This window comes from Ranitomeya variabilis, chromosome 4, assembly GCF_051348905.1.
Source record: "Ranitomeya variabilis isolate aRanVar5 chromosome 4, aRanVar5.hap1, whole genome shotgun sequence".
NCBI classification, from domain to species: domain Eukaryota; kingdom Metazoa; phylum Chordata; class Amphibia; order Anura; family Dendrobatidae; genus Ranitomeya; species Ranitomeya variabilis.
This window is the reverse complement of record NC_135235.1, coordinates 185895101-185917367: the sequence shown is the minus strand read 5'-3', so window position 1 is coordinate 185917367 and position 22267 is coordinate 185895101. Positions and strand designations below refer to the sequence as shown.

General features: G+C 45.4%; 1 protein-coding gene across 1 annotated transcript in view; it reads left to right on the top strand.

The window, feature by feature from the left end:
• The window catches only part of FAM83E (family with sequence similarity 83 member E), a 105640-nt gene that overhangs the window by 66407 nt on the left and 16966 nt on the right, over positions 1-22267 (top strand). The gene's annotated exons all lie outside the window — the stretch shown is intronic.

Here is a 22267-nt window from a genome sequence, read left to right as displayed (position 1 = left end):
GTATGTAATTTATAATAGTTTGTCTAACCCATGGATCGGCGGCCTTAGAGTGGTGGGTATTTAGTATTACTGGTAACTCGGGGTCTTGAGATCTATTTCTTACCAGGTTTTGAAGGCGATTTCTGTAGTGGATTATAGTATTTGCTGTACATTTTCAAGGGTTTTACTAGGGTCTTAAAACACACTGGTATTTTATTGATCAAGACCGTCGTTCATTGATGGAGGGCATGATGGAGTAAGACACTTCTAATTCATGAAGAGGCATATAACTCTTCATGAATCAGGAACACCGGATGAGTGCCATACACTTCAGTGTGTGTCTCACCACAAATCCTACTGCAGTCGCTGCTGGAGTAAGATTTGTGGAGTATCAAACACCATTTCTAGCCATAAATGTACGCCACCCCCTGACCCACCCCAGCCCTGGCCACTTTGTTGAGCTGGTTGATAATAATGTGAGAACACCAAACGTTTCAAAATTTTAGAGCAGCGTCGAGTTGCACCAAAATTCTGTGGCTTTTTACACTAGAATACTGATGTAAATGCTTTGATGAATCAGGTCCATTGTCTTTGAATGAAGATTTAGACTTTAATGTACATTGGGACTCTCAATCTAAATTCTACCAGGATGTCTTTGAGACGTTAGAGAAAACCCACAGAAACATGACGAGAACATACAAACTCACTGCAGATGTTGTCCTTGTTGGGATTTGAACCCAAGACCCCAGTGCTGCAAAGCTAAAGTGCTAACCACTGAGTAAGATACACACTCCAACCAGTCTGGTTGCCAGCACAGGACAGCTCGCAAATAGTACAGTATCACAAACTCTAACAGGTACGGACTGGGGCTGAAATTCAATCCTCGTATTTGAAATCACACAGGCCGATGTTGTCCCCATCCCCAAGCACCAGATGGTGATATATTTCTAATATTACCCTGGATGGAGGAAAGCAAGATTTACTACAAGATCAATATTTCTCATGATATTGGTGGCCTGCTGGAGTAAGTGACGGAGTCAACAACTTTGTACTCCGTCATAACTCTTAGCATTATGTGTGTCTTGAAAAGACCAAATCTGTTAACAACGTAGCAGACAAGGTGGCCCATGACCAGACAGGCCCTTCTGGCATTTGCCAGAGTTGCCAGATGGCCAGTCCAGCCCTCGACTCTAGTATCAGAAAAAGGTGCCAGGACCATTACTTCACCTCAAGTGAGAAAATCATTTGCAAACTGTGCATAAATGACTGATTGCTGGGTTATACTGCAATACTGATGAGACTTAAGATATACTCATGGATAAATGTCTGATTGATGCGGATTCCACTTCTTTTTATTTTTGGGTCCTGTGCACCTTTTTCTGTTACCTACAGCTGTGATGCTGCACTTTTTGTAGGCTGTTCTGTGCTGATAGCAAGATGATTACAAGCCCAAATGTTTTCAACACAGTAAAAAAAGCCAAAAGGGGTGTTACATAATTTTTAGGCTTTTTTGCCCAGTAGAGGTGACAAAACAGGACTGGGACCCAACTTTTGAAGGACGCCTTGATGTGACAGTTAGGAACACATATATTGGCCAATTTGTGTGCTAGGTACCTTCTTTTCTATTGTATTTTTCATAACAATTTTTGTAGATTAATATTTCATATATACATTATATAGCGCTTTTTTCCCTTTTTCTCTGGCAGTAATGCATCTTCAATGTCCAATGTATCTTGGTAAATCATGGTGCAACCTTTATCATTTTTCAAGTTATATGCTTTCTTTGGTTGGCGCCTGTTCACACCAGCTTGGATATGCTAGTCTTTTCCTCTATTTGTGTTACATAATGGCGGGGCATGGACCGAAATCCGAGGATGAGGATAACATTGAAAACAGTGTTTGGCTTGTGATCTAATCACCATCCATTGAAGGTCAACCTGTAAACCACCCAATCTGCTGCCGATTCCTGGTCTTTCCTATGAGTCTGACATTAGACTGAAGTAAATGGTTGCTAGATCTAAAAGCATACGGATTAGTTTTCATACCTCAGTTTGTCCTCTTGATCAAATAGTATTTGAAATCCAGCACCTGTTGGTTCTTACGGACACAAAATAATTTATGGCTAAGACTCGGTAAACTCTTGAGAATTTCTTAAGAAAGTGCTAAATACACAACAAATAAGTTCTTGGTATCAGATATCAAGGTAATTGGAAAGCCTGAAAAAATGTTTTTTGTTTTACTAATTTAAAACAGCAAAGGAAAAATATTTTTTATGTGTTGTTATTTTCTGCTGGCAATTTTTTATTTTATGTTTTTTTTATTTTATTGGCCAGCCATCTGAGATAACGTTTTCCAGAGATATCCTTTACAGCTGCTACATCATAAAAATGTTAATTTCCTTCAGAATTAGGCCACGTTCACACTTTGGGGTTTTTCCCGCGGATCCGCGGCGATTTTGATGCTGCGGGTCCGCAGCAGTTTCCATAGCGTTTACATTAACATGTAAACCCTATGGAAACCGCAAACCGCAGTGCACATGCTGCGGGAAAAACCGCGCAGAAACGCAGCGGTTTAAAACCCGCAGCATGTCACTTCTTTGTGCAGAATCGCTGCGATTCTGCACCCATAGGAAAGCTTTGAACCGCTTACTTCCCGCATGGGGCTGTGCCCACGTTGCGGGAAGTAAGCGGCTAATGTGCGGTTGCTACCCGGGGTGGAGGAGAGGAGACTCTCCTCCAGGCCCTGGGAAGCATAAATAGTGTAAAAAAAAAGAATTAAAATAAAAAATAATGTTATACTCACCTCTCAGCGCTGCACGCGGCCTCCCGGTCTCAGTTGCTGTGCGAGCAGGACCTGTGGTGACGTCGCGGTCACATGACCGTGACGTCACGAAGGTCCTTCTCGGCACAGCATCTTGGGAACCGGAGCGCCGCGTGCAGCGCAGAGGAGATCCGGACATCGGAGGGTGAGTATAACCTTGTTTTATTATTTTTACCATTACTATTGATGCTGCATATTGCTGCATATGCAGCATCAATAGTATAGGAGTAATCCCGCAGCGGAAACCGCGGAACAAACCGCGATAAATCTGCAGGGATAACCGCAGCGGTTTTGCCCTGCAGATTTATCAATTCCGCTGTGGGAGAACCCGCAGAGGGACGCCGCAAAGTGTGAACGTGGCCTTAGAGTTTTCTAGGAATGATTTGTGATCTGCGCACTAAGGAGGGAGAGAATAGAGCGATGTTACCTCTTGTGAAGGACATGACACAATATTACCTACAGATAGTCATGGACAAAAGTTTTGGGACTAACAAACTTTTGTTTGCACAAAAATTGCCATTTTTAGATTTTAGTAAGGTCTTTCTATGGTTACAGAAGTATAATTATCGGCATTTCACAAGTCTTTAAACTCTTATTGACCAATACATCAAGTTTATGCAAAGACTCAAGATTTACAGTGTAGACCTTTTTTTTTCGAGACTTTTGCCCTTCTTCCTGGCAGATGGATACTGCAGCGCCCCAGAGTCCTGGTCGTTGCAGTACTGTGGCTCCGCCACTGTGGGGAGCTATGGTGCGTCTGATGGCACTGAAGGAGTTCATCTGATCAGGTATCACAGACACCAATACATTTCACAGCCGGGCCTCCGGGGGGAGCTAAGGGTGCTATTCATTAGGCCACTCCCCACCATAGTGGGTAAACTGGGGGTCAGGCAGGAAGTCAGATCAGAAAGCTGACTGGGTTGGAACCAGGCAACACCTTGTGGCAGAGGGTGTTGTAGGGGAAGATACAGTAGGGTCTCTGTCAGGGGTGGGATCCTGACAGGGGCTTGGCAACAAGAACGAACGTAACGGGACCGTGCCTGCTCCGGGTAGCGGCGGTGCCCAAGAAAGGATTAGAAGAGAGATAGATTGTGCTGAGTGAGAAACGAGATCACGCAAAGGAGAAATACCAGTAGGAGTCGTGCTGTAAGACCGAAGCAACATCCTACTGAGGCGCACTACCGGTGGCCGGAACGCCGAGGGAGTAGAATAACATTCAGCTTCAAGCAATACTCCAAACAGCGGCAGGACAGTCAGTCTAAGGCGGGCTGTCTAACACATATCACCTATGCAGTCTTGGGGGTCAACTTTTGGAGAGGGGCGACTCTAGGGTCCCGGAAGAGCTCCGAGCCTACCCGTCAAACGGGTGCCGTCCCGACCAGAACACCAGGGAGGGACGGAGGATTAGCAGAACATCATCTAATCGAGTTGTGAGGGAACTTAAGAAACAGACACAACAGTTGTGGGGGACTTTCCGTAAGCACAGCAGGGAAGGACCACAACACATAGCGCTAGTTGGAAGGCACCGATTTCCACCTGTGAAGATAACTCTGGAGGTGCCATTGGACCGGCCGGACTTGCGCAGCCTGGTGAACCATATTCCGGACTGAGGACTCAGAGATCTTCAGTAAAGAGGTAAAGAGACTGCAACCTGGTGTCCTCGTTATTTACTGCACTGCACCACTACAGCGTCACCACCATCATCCACACCTGTTGTTCACTGAGCGCCCCACGGCAGGGTCACGGACCGGGGCCTAGCCGCCGTGACAACCCCAGAGCAGAGACTCGGAGGCCCGGTACCGGGTACCCCTCGGCCCTGCGGCAGTGGGGGCGCCACAACTTGGCGTCACGAACAGGATCTACTTAAGCCTGAAGAATCAGGTCATGTGTGCCTTGGAACTGTGATTTACTGTGCTTGGACCGTACTTTATTGCAAGGACTGTGCTGCGCCATTTGCCGCCAAAATCCGCCGCCATTACAGCGCTGAGGAGAGCGCAGGAAGAGAAGAGGGGCGTGGAGTGGGCGTGGACAAGCTGGTGAGCGCGAAGGATAATGGCCGCCCAGTCTAAATATTTCTGCACCGTGAGGACGTGTCCGTCAGCAGCAGAGATCCGCCTCCTAATCCTCAATGGAGGGCGGAGACCGAGAAAACGACACCGCCCACGAAAGAGAGAGCGGGAAAAAGACCAGGAAGTGACCCACATGGAGGACGCTATGGCCAGCAGCTCCGAACCCGACAGTGGGGTTGAAGTGGAAGTCTCCCCCAACTACCCGGATGAGCCCAGCAGCCCGTTCTCCGTGGACAGCACTGAACTTCTGCGGGTCGAGATGGAGAGCCTGATCGACCAACTCCTCCAACTGAACATGAAGGCCCAGGCTCCGCACCAGGCAGCGCCGGAAGAAGGTCCTCAGGCGTCGGATCCTGCACCGTTACCGGAGCAACCGCTGGGATCCTCGCCGACACCGCCGGAAGAACCCGCCGCGGAGGAGGAACCTGCATCGGCTGGTGAGTCCGCCGACCCCGTCCCGCTGGCCGAGGGTTTGCTGGTGGGTCCCGTAGCAGCACCACCTCTCCCGGGAACCCATAGACTCCAGCGCCTGTTACCATGGGAGGAAGCCACGGGCATGGAACACCGTATGCGAGCCCCAATCACCCCTACTCCCTTGCTGTGTGAGGTCCACGCGGAGCGCACAGTGTGCCGCTGGGTGAACCCCGGATCCAACCTTATGGGGTTCCCCGGGGTAGAGACCCAAGAGGGGGAGATGGTACAGGCCTTAAGCTGGGAGGAATACTGGGTCCAGCTAGAACAACAGTGGAAAGAGGAGGAGAAAACACACCAGGCCGGGCGGGAGGCCCACCATCAAAAAGACTTGGCGGTCAAGGACCGGGCCCGCAAGGACCCCACCACTCACCAGGCCCCGCGCAGGCAGGGCATTGTAGTTGACTTTAAGCTCCGTGGAGGCTGGGGCTTCATTAAAGAGCCGGGATTATACGCAGAGATCTTTGTCAACCGCCGGGATGTCGAGTCTCATCTTAGAGAGGGCCACCCTGACCGGGACCTCTACCCGGGGGACAGCGTTACCTACACCAGGCACCTTGCTGAGAATGGGTGGTTTGCTTTAAACGTTTACAAGAGGAAGCCGACGGAATCCCCGACCAAGGTGCCAGCAAAACCGTCCCCTGTGGCTAAGGTGCTGCCTTGTGGTTGGCCCACGACCACCACCCAGACCACCGTGGTCACTCCCACTTGTACACTTGTGAAGACCACGACCTGCAGTATTACTACCACCACCGCTGTGGTGGCTAAGGAGGCGCTTCCCCAGGTGACCAGTGTTCCTGCTGTGCCAGAGCGGAAGACGGTGGGTACACAGACCCCCAGATGGGACAACACTCCCCCTTATGCAGTACCAGGTGGTGCGCAGTATCCTGCGGGGTTGCCTCCACCGGTGCTGCCGCCTGCGTGGTTCCAGTAAGAAAGACACTGCATTGTATGTAAATAGTTATTGTTTCCTGATTTTTGCTGCTGAACCCGTCCAGGGTTAACTCTTAAGGGGATCCTTCTGTGGACCTGGGATCCCTATTGTTTGTTTTTGTTTGTTTTTCTAAAGTTTTGCACAAGTTTCTAGTTAAAAAGAACTGCTGAAATCATGAACAGTGCATGATCCGAACTTCTTGTACATAGTTTGCACCTTATTAAAGGCGCTCCCTACTGGTTTTACTTAAAGAAGGACTCTTTGTGAAGATACCACACTGGAACCTTTGCTGAGTATGGACTGGTAGCTTGAGAAGGCGTGCTACCTCATAGAGACTTGGTCCCCTCTTAAAGGGGATGTTCATTTGTTGCGCTTAAACCGTGATATTGCTTTAAGATTGGAAGCAATAATGTCTTGACCAAAGAAAGTGACGATAATGTTTACATGAGAAAGTTATATGTATTTAATTAGTTAATTGTGAAGAAATACTGATGATGTTCTCTGAGAAGAAAAAGGTGAAAGATAGAAGAAGGATGCAGTGGGCCCGTAGGGATAGACGTGGTGTCCAGCATGCATGATAGAAAGAAAGATAATGAGAAGGCTTAATGTTCAATAGAAAATGTTTTGATAATGTTGATAGATAGTTAGGATAGAAGGTAAACCCTGAGTCCTCATAGGAGTCATGTAGAGATGGCTCAGTGCTCTTAAACTGAAAGTAATGTTATGTTCTATACTGTGTATAGTAGTTGAAAAGGCAGTAGGCCCTGGCTGAACGGGGCGGTCCTGTAACCGAAAGGAGAGGCAGAAGGTCTGGTGCCGATAGGACAGGCGGTCAGGCAGATCTAAAGAAGGAGAATGAAAAAGTTAAATTACCTTATAATGTGATTATAGGAAGGTCTTTAGTGGATTTAGAGTGTATGTCCTTAAAGGCAATGTTAAATTATTGTTCAACAATTTTGCACTTAGTAGAATACCCGGTTGGGTAACAGGAGTTATTTATAGCCTGTAATTTATAATGTTAACCATGTTTGTAACGTTCAAGAGTCCTTACCTCCCATAAAGGGAAGCCTGTTCAAGTATACTTATTGTTATTGCACTCAACAAAACTGTATGTCTTTTTGCTAACTTGTATTGTTGTTTTCTTCCCAGTCCCGGAGTACTGTGTTTAACCAGGGGGAGTGCAGCGCCCCAGAGTCCTGGTCGTTGCAGTACTGTGGCTCCGCCACTGTGGGGAGCTATGGTGCGTCTGATGGCACTGAAGGAGTTCATCTGATCAGGTATCACAGACACCAATACATTTCACAGCCGGGCCTCCGGGGGGAGCTAAGGGTGCTATTCATTAGGCCACTCCCCACCATAGTGGGTAAACTGGGGGTCAGGCAGGAAGTCAGATCAGAAAGCTGACTGGGTTGGAACCAGGCAACACCTTGTGGCAGAGGGTGTTGTAGGGGAAGATACAGTAGGGTCTCTGTCAGGGGTGGGATCCTGACAGGGGCTTGGCAACAAGAACGAACGTAACGGGACCGTGCCTGCTCCGGGTAGCGGCGGTGCCCAAGAAAGGATTAGAAGAGAGATAGATTGTGCTGAGTGAGAAACGAGATCACGCAAAGGAGAAATACCAGTAGGAGTCGTGCTGTAAGACCGAAGCAACATCCTACTGAGGTGCACTACCGGTGGCCGGAACGCCGAGGGAGTAGAATAACATTCAGCTTCAAGCAATACTCCAAACAGCGGCAGGACAGTCAGTCTAAGGCGGGCTGTCTAACACATATCACCTATGCAGTCTTGGGGGGCAACTTGTGGAGAGGGGCGACTCTAGGGTCCCGGAAGAGCTCCGAGCCTACCCGTCAAACGGGTGCCGTCCCGACCAGAACACCAGGGAGGGACGGAGGATTAGCAGAACATCATCTAATCGAGTTGTGAGGGAACTTAAGAAACAGACACAACAGTTGTGGGGGACTTTCCGTAAGCACAGCAGGGAAGGACCACAACACATAGCGCTAGTAGGAAGGCACCGATTTCCACCTGTGAAGATAACTCTGGAGGTGCCATTGGACCGGCCGGACTTGCGCAGCCTGGTGAACCGTATTCCGGACTGAGGACTCAGAGATCTTCAGTAAAGAGGTAAAGAGACTGCAACCTGGTGTCCTCGTTATTTACTGCACTGCACCACTACAGCGTCACCACCATCATCCACACCTGTTGTTCACTGAGCGCCCCACGGCAGGGTCACGGACCGGGGCCTAGCCGCCGTGACAACCCCAGAGCAGAGACTCGGAGGCCCGGTACCGGGTACCCCTCGGCCCTGCGGCAGTGGGGGCGCCACAGATATCATCGGCTGGGCCTAATCCTGACTGATGGCAATCGATTCTTGTCTCATCAGTGCTTGTAGTTTATAACTATTTCTGTGTTTTTTTGCTTGTCCACCCATTTTTGGAGGCTTGACCATAGGTTCTTAATGGGATTGAGATCTGGGGAGTTTCCTGGCCATGGACCCAAAATGTCAATGTTTTGTTCAAAAGCTATTTAGTCATCACGTTTCTCTTGTGACATGGTCTCTGCCATGCAGGAAACAGCATTGTTCATCACCAAATTGCTCCTGGATCATTGGGAGGAGGTTTACATACCATTCTTTATTCATGGCAGTACTCTTAGGTAAAATTGAAATGATTCCACTCTATGGATGAGAAGCCCCCACACATGGATGGTCTCAGGATGCTTTACTTTTGGCATGACAAAGGATTCATAGTAATGTTGACCTTTTCTTCTCTAAACAATCATTCTTCCAATGTCTCAAACAGTATGACAGTGGATTCATCAGAGAAATTAACTTTTCAGGAAGTACAGAGTATGGACTGCTGAAGACTGTGGTAAAGTTACTTTCTCTGATGAAGCCGCTATAAGTGTCCGCTGGCCCCCCACAAAGCTATTAAGTGAACTGAAGGATTGTCATGGCAGCTGGTGGTCTGTGGAAAGCTTCATGCATGTAATGGTGGCCAGCATGTATCTGAGTTGCATAGGTGACAATGATTTGTAATGTATACTGCTACACTGCTGTATTTCTGTGTATAGCATATGCATTTAGCAAGTTCACGTTCCCCAAGGAAACTAAAAAAACATAAAAATTTGAATCACCCCCTTTTCTTCCATTAAAAATAAAGGTATTAAAAAAACATTTAGTATTACTGTATCTGTAAAAGTCTATTTTAAAAAATATAAAATTAATAAACAGAATTGGTAAAAACTGTAAAAATAAAAATATCAAAACAGTAGAATTTTTGGCCATTGCAACTCTGAAAAAAAAAATGCAACAAAAAGCCATCATAACATTGTATCTACCCCAAACTGGTATCAATAAAAAGGTCAGCTCACCATAGAAAATAAAAAAAATCCAGGGCACAAATGAAGACAACAGTTTTTCAAACACCACATTATGAATAATTTGGGAGTTTTCCAATAGAGTCCAGAATTTTCAATGTTGACTTCTAATTTGAATCCACAAAAAGTCTCAATGACAACTTTAATAACTGTAGTCAGAAGATGACAAGTCACCAGAATGTTCTAGGAATGAAGCATTATGCTCTAGGTCAGTAACTTGAAGACGTTACCACCTGTGTAGCCGGTTTAGCGCCACAGATCTCAGCAGCTTTTTTGTCGAGGAGCTGGATGGGCTTTCTCTGTGTACTACGTAATGTATGCTGTGATGTCGGCAAGTAACGGGCTCATTGAAGGATGGGGAGACAGCCCACCGCTGCATTTCTGTACAGCTCCTGCGTAGTGTCACACAGAGGACACTGCTGTGTTCTCTCAGTAGGCAGCCACAATAACAGAGGCTGCAGGCTGAACTGATGGACATGAAAACATTTTGTCAAGAAATCTCAGTACTACTATCTTTTATTTAATGTACTTAAGCACCTCTGTAAGATTCTACATTACAGGCAGGGCTGGCACTAGGGGCAGGAAGACCAGGCAGCTGCCTAAGGCCCCTGGAACTCCAGGGGCCCAAAACCAGTGGCATGCCACTAATAGTGGCACTCCACACGGCTGCTACAGGTAATAAATAGGTGGAACATAAAGGACACATATGTTTTGCAAAAATCTACTGCAAAATAAAGATGCATGAATAGATACAATAAACACATTTTTTAATACATATTTTATCCTGTTCCCAACATATATATAACCAGGGTCAATACAAAACTCACAAAAATTGATACATATGCGTGGCCGAGAGACAAGGTTTGTTATATCTCTCCCAATATTTCTGTCCGAAACAATAGGACAGTCTAGGAAACTCCCCAATAAATACAAAACAACAGAACGGAGTATACAAATCCCAATACGCATTTTATTTAAAAATTGTATAATTTTATTTGTATTATCAAAATATATAACTCAAACTGAGTACTCAAATATAAATACAATACATATAAATAAATAACAGGATTAGTGGAGGAGGAAACGCTATGATAGTGGCGGAGCGGGTGAAAACACCTATCACATCATATCACAAGGACTGCTATTATGGGAGCCATAGTGTGAAAACAATCTGTGGCAATAGCCCTAATCATCATAGCTATATTGCTTAAGAAAAGGTTCAACAGTGCGGATTATATCACTAGCTAAATTGCCATAGTGCCTACAGGGCTCATCACTAGTGTTGAGCATTCCGATACTGCAAGTATCGGGTATCGGCCGATACTTGCTGTATCGGAATTTCTGATACCGAGATCCGATATTTTTGTGATATCGGGTATCGGGTATCGCAACAACATTAATGTAATAATGTGTAAAAAAGAGAATTAAAATAAAAAATATCGCTATACTCACCTGTCCGACGCAGCCGGGACCTCAGCGAGGGAACCGGCAGCGTTGTTTGTTTAAATTTCGCGCTTTTACTTGGTTACGTGAAGTCCCGGCTTGTGATTGGTCAGGGCGGCCATGTTGCCGGGACGCGGACCAATCACAGCAAGCCGTGACGAAATTACGTCACGGCTTGCTGTGATTGGTCCGCGTCCCGGCAACATGGCCGCCATTAACCAATCACAAGCCGTGACGTCACAGGAGGCTGGACATGCGCGTATTTTGAAAAGCGCGCGTGTCCAGCCTCCAGTGACGTCCCGGCAACATGGCCGCCATTAACCAATCACAAGCCGGGACGTCACGGGAGGCTGGACATGCGCGTATTTTGAAAAGCGCGCGTGTCCAGCCTCCAGTGACGTCCCGGCAACATGGCCGCCATTAACCAATCACAAGCCGGGACGTCACGGGAGGCTGGACATGCGCGTATTTTGAAAAGCGCGCGTGTCCAGCCTCCAGTGACGTCCCGGCAACATGGCCGCCATTAACCAATCACAAGCCGGGACGTCACGGGAGGCTGGACATGCGCGTATTTTGAAAAGCGCGCGTGTCCAGCCTCCCGTGACGTCACGGCTTGTGATTGGTTAATGGCGGCCATGTTGCCGGGACGCGGACCAATCACAGCAAGCCGTGACGTAATTTCGTCACGGCTTGCTGTGATTGGTCCGCGTCCCGGCAACATGGCGCCGTGACCAATCATAAGCCGGGACGTCACTGGAGGCTGGACACGCGCGCTTTTCAAAATACGCGCATGTCCAGCCTCCCGTGACGTCACGGCTTGTGATTGGTTAATGGCGGCCATGTTGCCGGGACTCGGACCAATCACAGCAAGCCGTGACGTAATTTCGTCACGGCTTGCTGTGATTGGTCCGCGTCCCGGCAACATGGCCGCCCTGACCAATCACAAGCCGGGACCTCACGTAACCAAGTAAAAGCGCGAATTTTAAACAAATAACGCTGCCGGTTCCCTCGCTGAGGTCCCGGCTGCGTCGGACAGGTGAGTATAGCGATATTTTTTATTTTAATTCTTTCTTTTACACATTAATATGGTTCCCAGGGCCTGAAGGAGAGTTTCCTCTCCTTCAGACCCTGGGAACCATCAGGAATACCGTCCGATACCTGAGTCCCATTGACTTGTATTGGTATCGGGTATCGGTATCGGATTGGATCCGATACTTTGCCGGTATCGGCCGATACTTTCCGATACCGATACTTTCAAGTATCGGACGGTATCGCTCAACACTACTCATCACCTCATATCATATAGAGCAGCTTACCCATTAAGTCTGAGATGTCTCACCACGCTCCACACACCACCCCCTTAAGCTATGCATCATATAGCTATGATGATTAGGGCTATTGCCACAGATTGTTTTCACACTATGGCTCCCATAATAGCAGTCCTTGTGATATGATGTGATAGGTGTTTTCACCCGCTCCGCCACTATCATAGCGTTTCCTCCTCCACTAATCCTGTTATTTATTTATATGTATTGTATTTATATTTGAGTACTCAGTTTGAGTTATATATTTTGATAATACAAATAAAATTATACAATTTTTAAATAAAATGCGTATTGGGATTTGTATACTCCGTTCTGTTGTTTTGTATATATAACCAGGGTGTAGGAACCGTGCTTAGGATGTTCATACATGGTGTAATGCAGCTGTGTTCACACATTGCGGTAAAGAGGCAGTGCCCCAGGTTAGTCCAACTTAAAAGTCTTTATTTTGGCAACTTACAACAAAAAGGCAAACATTATCCTCCGGATCAGAGCCAGATTGTCTGTTACAATCCATAATGCTATATCACTCGTGTGTGCATCAGTGGCTTTGCTTCTCTGGCTCTGACCTGTGTTCAGACTGACACAGACCTGTCCTGCACAGAGCCTCCTGCTCTACTGCTTGCAAACCCAAAACTGACGCACCCAAAGATAAACTGGAAGTTTAAATGGGAATCGTATACATGGGCCACTCCCAAAACCCAGAGTGGAGGGAGAGATCTGTGGCACTACTAATCCTATACTAATCCTATATACCAATCCAAGCCTCGAAAAATAAAAGCCCATGTCAGATTTTCCTGAATCTGACCTGGTCAAGTAGCTTGACAAAGTCCACACTTACTTTTATTCTGAATTACATTTGCTCTAATTACAATGCTCTCCAGTGGGTTCAATATACCTCTAAGCACAATCTAGGGGATACATAATGACCCTTGCATATGGTTCCCCTTACTGTCCTACAATGGTAAAAAGGAAGGAGTTAATTAAAGGGAATCTGTCACCCCAAAAATCGTATATGAGCTAAGGCCACGGGCATCAGGGGCTTATATACAACATTCTGTAATGCTGTAGATAAGCCCTCGATGTAACCTGAAAGATGAGAAAAAGAAGTTAGATTATACTCACCCAGGGGTGGTCCCGCTGCGGTCCGGTCCAATGGGTGTCGCGGTCCGGGTCCGGCGCCTCCCATCTTCATACAATCACGTCCTCTTCTTGTCTTCCTGCTGCGGCTCCGGCGCAGGCATACTTTGTCTGCCCTGTTGAGGGCAGAGCAAAGTACTGCAGTGCGCAGGTGTCGGGAAAGGTCAGAGAGGCCCAGCGCCTGCACGCTGCAGTACTTTGCTCTGCCCTCAACAGGGCAGACACAGTACACCTGCACCGGAGCCGTGCCAGGAAGACAAGAAGAGGATGTCATCGTATGAAGCTAGGAGGTGCCGGACCCGGACTGTGACGCCCATCGGACCCGAACCGCAGCGGGACCACCCCTGGGTGAGTATAATCTAACCTGTTTTTCTTACATTTCAGGTTACATCGGGGGCTTATCTACAGCATTACAGAAGCCCCTGCACCTCCATTGCTCTGCCTCCTGTCTGTCACTGCATCCCACAACCTGCTTACAATAGCTTTGAAAATCTTCTGCAGGTACAACACTGATGTTATCACTAGGGGACTAGTGAGCCTGCTGACGTGTAGTCCAACCACTCATTGGCAGCTTTTTGTGCTCACTTCACAAGAGTAGAGAGCTGCCAATTAGTGGTGTGGGCGGGGTTATATACAGCTCAGCATTTGAGCACTGCTTGATCTGCAACAGATAAAACAGTGATTGTACCAAAATAACAGCATGCATCCAAGTAAGTGATTCATTGCTGGAATCAGAATCTTTGCCCCTGCATTATGCTGCTCTCAGATGGGGTAGCAAATACCTGGTGACAGATTCCCTTTAAGGAACAGATCAAATTAATCTCAAAACATGTTGTCCTACACATGATAATGATCTTGATCTGCCTCCAGCAATTTTCTTTCCTTGTGCTTTGGCCATGTAGAGGCAACATAATCTTTGCCCCAGCGCAGGGAAGGCTAGGCCTGACTCCAGATGATGACATCATGGTTTTCAGATGAACTTGTTACCCATGAAAGTGGAGTGAAAACATGTTCCTGCCTTTTATCCTCATCCATAGTGATCTTTGAATTGTGTTCTCCCGTGTGTGGTTTCCTCCCTTGTCTAATAGTCCCTCCACCTTGTTTCAATATTTGCTCTGCAGGTCCGATAGATTTGTCAGTTTGTCTATATAACTTTCTGATGCATTTAATCTTTTTATCAGCATGCAATAAAGTAATGGACAACATACTGTAAGATGCAGCAGGTAGAGCCCATGAACGCCGTCATATGATGTGACTGCTCTCACAGAGCATTAATATGGGTCAGGATAACACGTCACGGATTCACATATTTTAAATAATTCATCAAAGCAAATTCCAGCCGTGAAGAAACATTTTGTACAGCTGTGCCATCAGATGAAAGCCGGCTGCTATTTCTCAATAACTACCACGCTCTAATTTCTGAAGTTACACATCCAAGTGTCTCGTACCGGGTAAACAGTCATTAAACTATAAACAGGGAGAGAGGAGATTAGGAAGTGGAAATCTTCAAAAGCAAAATCTATGTGTCAATCAGCCTCAAAAATGAGTGATAGATGACATGAGAAATGTCCAAATAATGGTACCTGTCAAGGAGTGGGATAAACTTGGAAGCAAGGGAACAACCAGTTCTTAAAGGGAGTTTCTCAGTAGGCTTTTGCTACCCCATTTGAGAGCAGCATGATATAGAAGCATGGGTAATGGAAAAAACAAATGGGTTAATTCTGCGCTGTCACTGGAGAAAGGATAACAAATGCCAATCTAATTGTAAGTGTTTTATTTGTCAACGCGTTTCGAAGTCTATAACTTCTTATTCAGGAAAAACACCTGATGAAGCTATAGACTTCGAAACGCGTTGACGAATGAACCACTTACAATCAGATTGGCATCCGTCATCCTTTCTCCAATGGCAGTGCAGAAGTAACCCATTTGTTTCTTCCATTACAAAGAGCAGCGTGAACAGGGGAGAATGAATGAAAGAAAAACCCAATGTGGGGTTCCCCTATGTTTTTACACCAACCAGGCAAAACTCACAGGTGCGGGCTGCTATTCTCAGGCTGGGAAGGGGCCATGGATATGCCCCCCCCCCCCAGCCTAAAAACAGCAGCCCACAGCTGCCCAGAAGAATTGCAAAAATACACAGCATCAAAAGCTCATCATGGGAGCATAGCCTAGTAGGTTCGAGTGTAACCTATTTAGAGAAAAATTCCAGAAATGCCAAAAAACAATGATAATAATAGCAGAAGGAAAGAAAAGGGGTATACTATGATGTATGAGATAAAAATGCCATGTATACATGACAATAAAAATATCAAAAAATGCAAAACATATCTTATTAACATGATCAGATAAAAGAACATACAATAACACAAGACCTGATATAAACAGAGGATAGTAGATAATTAAATATAATGCACAAATTGTGTATATATACTGGATTTAATAATAACAGAGGTAAAAATAACCCAGGTTATAATTAAATTATGACTCCTTACAAATCATTGTTTATATAAATTAATGTGAACGTGTATAAACAAAGTGCATGTATAATTATTTAAAATATATACATGTAGGTAAAGTGTAAGTGCGGACAACCAATTATAAAGATTTAAAAAGGTGACAAAGGATTAAAAATTATGATACTGCATAAGGCCACGTTCAAATGATCAGTATTTGGTCAGTATTTTACCTCAGTATTTTGTAAGCCAAAACCAGGAGTGGAACAATCAGAGGAAAAGTATAATAGAAACATATGCACCACTTCTGTATTTATCACCCACTCCTGGTTTTGGCTTACAAATATTGAGGCAAAATACTGAACGTGTTGTAGTGCACCGGTAGCACCGTATGCAGTGAGGAGGCAGGGACCCACAAAGTTCAAGCACAAAGTCTTCTCAATGTGTTTTCTTCACAGCATTAAAGTTCAAATTCACCCAAATGCATATAATATTAGTGAGTAGTATTAGTGTCCATTTCACCTCAATACATATCACACTGCTTTAGATTGCAGTCCCTAAAACACGCTGGATCTCCCTTTGTCCAGTAACCGTGGGCGACTGCAGCGTCGTATTAAAGTCTCTTACTCACAGCTTTTCACAAGACACAATCTCCTTCAGTTTGCACAGTCACTAATCACGTTGGACCTCCCTTTGTCCAGTTTCCGTGGGCGACTGCAGTGCCATGACAATGTCTCTACTCACAGCTTTACGCGTTTAGTTGGCACAGTACACGATATACTTTATATTGTAGTCCCTATGCCGGTCCTCCAAAGACCTCCTTCTCTCCTCCACACTTATTCTCTCCTCACCTAACCGCCTCCAAGACTTCTCCCGAATATCCCCCATCTTCTGGAATTCTTTGCCCCAACACGTCCGACTATCAACCACCCTCGGATCCTTAAGACGGAACCTGAATACCCACCTCTTCAGGAAAGCCTACAGCCTGCACTGATCCCGCTGCCTCCTCACCACTACCGGAGCTACCGCCTAACCACTACCGGAGCTACCGCCTCACCAACACCAGAGCTCCTACAACCCTCAACCTATTGTCTCCATGCCCACTATCCTGTAAAATGTAAGCCCGCAATGGCAGAGTCCTCGCCCCTCTGTATCAGTCTGTAATTGTTAGTTTGCTTACTGTAAGTGATATCTGTAATTTGTATGTAACCCCTTCTCATGTACAGCACTTTGGAATCAATGGTGCTATATAAATAATAATAATAATAATGCCAGTTTTTCTCGGACTAGTTTCCGTGGGTGACTACACCACCGTGTTAATGTCTTTTTACTCACACAGCCGCACAGTCCTTGATATCCTCCGGATCGCAGCAGGGAACCATATCCTCCTGTTTGCAGCCATTAAACACGCTAGTCCTTCCTTTGGGCACAGGACATCTACCTCCGGTTCACCTCCATGCACAGGAGTTCCACCTCAGAGACCAGTCACTGTTGATGGCAGCACTACTGTGTACGCTGTGGGTGTCAGGCCTATTGCCTCCGATCACAGGCTGTGCTCTGCAACACCAACTGCACAGTAACAAGCACAAACTCACTCTGGCCCTGAAACTGGACCTGACGCTCCCAAACCCTTTCCTGCAGGGCTTTTAACAAAAGAACCTGTATGAAAAACCTGGGCCTGGAGAGAAACGGACTGCACAACTACTATCCTGCAGTCTGTTTCACAACACAACATCGCAGAGCAGGTTTTCCCTACATCCGTTTTGGACACTAGCATTTCCATGACTAACACTTATTTTTATTATTTTTAGTCTGTATCGCAGTCACAGCTATGCCCATTACTGCCATGCACTCCTATGGCCTTCATACACCTCCGTGCATATCCTGGGGAGGACACACAGTGACCCCTACCTGTGAAATCGGTCACTGCTTCACCATTGCATTCATAGCTACGCCTATGACTGCAATGCCCCGTCATGGCCTCAATGCACCTCTGTGCGTATCCTGGGGAGAACACACAGTGACCCCTACCTGTGACATGGGTCACTGCCTCACAGTGTGAATATGGCTTAACCCCTTAAGGACCAGGGGTATTTTTGTTTTTTGCGTTTCCATTTTTTGCTCCCTTTCTTTCCACGTCCATAACTTTTTTATTTTTCCGTTGATATGGTGATGTGAGGGCTTGTTTTTTGAAGGACGAGTTGTACTTTTGAATGTTACCAGTGATTTTATCCATATCATGTACTGGAAATCAGAAAAAAAATCAAAATGCGGTGAAATTTCAAAAAAAAGTGCAATTCCACAATCATTTTGTGGATTCTTTTTTACCATGTTCACTAAATGCTAAAACTGACCTGCTGGTATGATTCCCCAGGTCATTATGAGTTCACAGACACCAAACATGTCTAGGTTCTTTTTTATCTAAGTGGTGAAAAAAAAATCCAAAGTTTGTAAAAAAAAAAAAAAAAATGGCGCAACTTTCCGATACCCGTAGCTTCTCCATTTTTCGTGATCTGGGGTTGGGTGAGGGCTTATGTTTTTTGCTCTGATCTGACGTTTTTATTGATACCATTTTGATGTAGATAAGATCTTTTCATTGCCCATTATTGCATTTTATTTCAATGTTGCGGCGACCAAAAAACGTAATTCTGGCGATTTGATTTTTTTTTCTCGCTACGTCGTTTACCGATTGGATTAATTTTTTTTTATTGCTAGATCGGGCGATTCTGAATGCGGTGATGCCAAATATGTGTATGCTTGATTTTTTTTTATTTTATTTTGAATGGGGCGAAAGGTGGGTGATTTGAACTTTTACATTTTTTTTAATTTTTTTATATTTAGAAAATCTTTTTTTTTTTTACTTTTGGCATGCTTCAATAGTCTCCATTAGAAACTAGAAGCTGCCATAACTCAATCGGCTCAGCTACATACAAGCGATGATCAGATCGCCCTGCATGTAGTAGAATACTTCACTTGCTATGAGCACTGACCACTGGGAGGCACTCATAGCTACCAGGTTATGACAAGCACAGGGGTCTCCTGCTGACCCGGTGTTGTCATGCCAACCCATCGGCGACCCGCGGTCATGTGGCACAGGCGCCAATGGGAGGAGGTAATGACGCTCTTCCTACGCTGTTTGTTAAATGCCGTTGTCAGAGTTTGACAGCGTGAAGGTAAAATCAGCTGCACTCTCAATCATTTGCAAAAGTATTTAATATATGAAAATATTTACACCACATTGAAGAGACAGAAAAATATTTTTGTGTGCTGGACAGAAAAATCATGCAGCGTGTGACGTTTCGACCCCGGCTGGGTCTTTTTCAAACAAAGCTAAAAGGCAAATAGAAATTTGTCCATATATCGATGATCTGATAGCTGCTACTACACAGGCACCATCTTGGAGGAGGATTTTTTTTTCCCTAGCAAGATGGCGCCACCGGTGCTGCGCAGTAGCAGCTATTGGATCATCATTAGCTGCTACTGCGCAGGCGCTGGCAGTGACATTTTCAAATGGACTTTTTTATCTTTATCTTTATCTTTTGTTACCATCTTTTCAGTTAGCCATTAAAAGGTATCAACCACTGAGGACTCTCAATCCTAAATATTTTTTTATCTTTTAGAAACATCAGGATTACATCAAACAAATGTGTATAGAATTCATTACATACCATATGCGATCAGTCTGCAGCACAGGCACCATCACTGGCGCCTGCCTGCAGAAGGGGTTTTTATACAGTACAGACCAAAAGTTTGGACACACCTTCTCATTTAAAGATTTTTCTGTATTTTCATGACTATGAAAATTGTACATTCACACTGAAGGCATCAAAACTATGAATTAACACAGGTGGAATTATATACTTAACAAAAAAGTGTGAAACAACTGAAAATATGTCTTATATTCTAGGTTCTTCAAAGTAGCCACCTTTTGCTTTGATGACTGCTGATTTCCGAGCACAGGGATACACTAATGAGATACTAGTAACGTGTAGCAGACTGTGTGAAAGTGCTAGATCGTTTCTACCCTTGTGCCACCTTCCTCTGTTGTGAAATCCATGGGCTAACATAGTCACTACCCATTGAGACCAGCCTGCTGATGACGCCCACACATCTCTATGTGCATTGCTTAGTGAATACCAGTATCCGCTTCTTTTTGTACATTCTTGTTTTCCTTACCACACTGCTTGTTGTTGTTGCTGTGCCAGCACTGCGAATCTGGGCTACATGCCAGGCATGGCACCACATCTAATCTGCCTTGCATTCCAGCCCTGCCCGATTTTACATTTAGCATGCTGTTATCATGCTATTTAGCTTTTACCTTAAAATTGCCATCAAATATGCAATTATGTTTTTTTTGGCAATGGAGTCATAATGGCATTAAAGGGGTTTCCAGATTTAAAAACCCTCTTCCGTTGGCTGCATTTTTGGCAAAAAAATAAGTCCTTTAGGCTAAGTTCACATTAGCGTCTCTGTGCGCAGTGTATCATCTGCTTGCACAAACACATGCCAAAATGCATTCAAACACGTGGTTATTCTGCGCTTTTTATCCGCATCAGCTTACGCATGACGTGCTGCACACACATACGCTAATGTGAACCCGGCCTTACACATCCTTGCCTGGCCCATCGTTGAGTTTCCGCTGCTGCTCCCAGTGTCTGTTATTGTCTCCAGTGTGGATGTTCCATTGCCGGTGCTGGAGCCAATGAGTGAGCTTAATGGCACTGAGCGGCCAACGACATCTACTTCAACAGATCCACTGGCTCAGTTATTGGCCATAATGATGATGATGAGGTGTCCGTGCTACAGAAAATATCAGACACTAGGAGTAGAGGTGGAGGGTCGGCGCTGGATCCAGGGAGGATGAATGAAGCACAGTTTATTTTTTTTAAAGAAACTGCAGATGCTGGACAGGGCTTTTCCACACTGAAAATATAGTGATAAAAAAGTTTGTATACTTCGAAATCAACAAAGACAGTCAGCATTACCCTCCCTAAGTCCAGCACCCACTTTCCACAGCTAATCCTGTCTTAACAGGCTGCAGTTGTGACATCACAACTACAGTGCACATCACTGCTGTAGCCAATCAGTAAGCTCAGCCACTCTGCTGAAATAGACAGCTCAAGCTTCTGAGCTCAGTGATTGGCTACCGTGGTAATGTGTACTGTCGTTGTGATGTCACTGCTGCAGCCAGTAAACAAAGACCAGTTTAGGGCTCTTTTTTCACATATTTTTAAAGCTCCTTCTTCTTGGGTGCTGTTTGTAGACTCTCTAGTGCATCCCATAAGATGCAACTTCAGACTTTCTCCACCTCCTCCTCATTGTTATCAATGTCAGGGAGAATCCTATCACAAGCAGTAGTCATGGAAGACAGACTGAAGTTGTATTACAATAGTGTAGCGCAATACCGTGACAGAGGGGTCAGAAGATTGTGGCATCTGGCTACATGTACACCTGCACTGGATGGATCTGCTTTGCCTTCCAGTTAGCTGTGCATATTTCCTTTATTCTGAATTGTAAGGGTTAAACAGTTCTGTTTGTCTACTAAAGCTCTCCATCCTGAGATATCTCAACTGTTCGGTGTTTACCACTCTCCCCTGGTGTAAATGCTCACCTCTTAGCTTGAGTAGTTGCCGGTAATAGCTTGCTATAACCTGGTTTGGAGTTGGAGATGTGAGCATGGTGAAGAGAGATAGTCTAGGAGTTTTCTCTGGAGATATCTGTTTGGAAGTTTGATTTTTCCTTACCTTACCTCCTATTTGGTTTGCATCACCTAATCCTTCACTTTTCCCACTTCTGTAGTCTGGGAGCGTGTTGAGTGATTGCTGTTTCTTTTATCACTGTCTGTTTCCCTTTGTGTCTTTATGTTAGAGCAGGACTAGCATGCCTGCAGCCCTACGCACTAGTCAGGATCGTTATCAGGGTAACACAGGGATAGGAGCGTGATCGCCATGCAGGGTAAAATAACCCATCTAGGGACATTAGGGAGTTCAGGGTTGTGCAGGGCAAGTTTCATGGGTGCCCCCTTTAATCTTTCCCTAGTGACAGAGCTCCCCTTCCCTTCAGTCTCGAATTTTCCCCACTAAGAAAAGTTAATTTTATTCACTAGATCTTGGAATAAAAATAAGTTCCACAGTTGGATGTGACTAACAGAGATGTTCCTGTGCTGAGACAATCTTATAAATATTCCCCTGCTGTGTACTGTGTAATGGCTGTGTCTGACCATGCAGGGACATGGTCCGATCACAACAGCAACTGGGC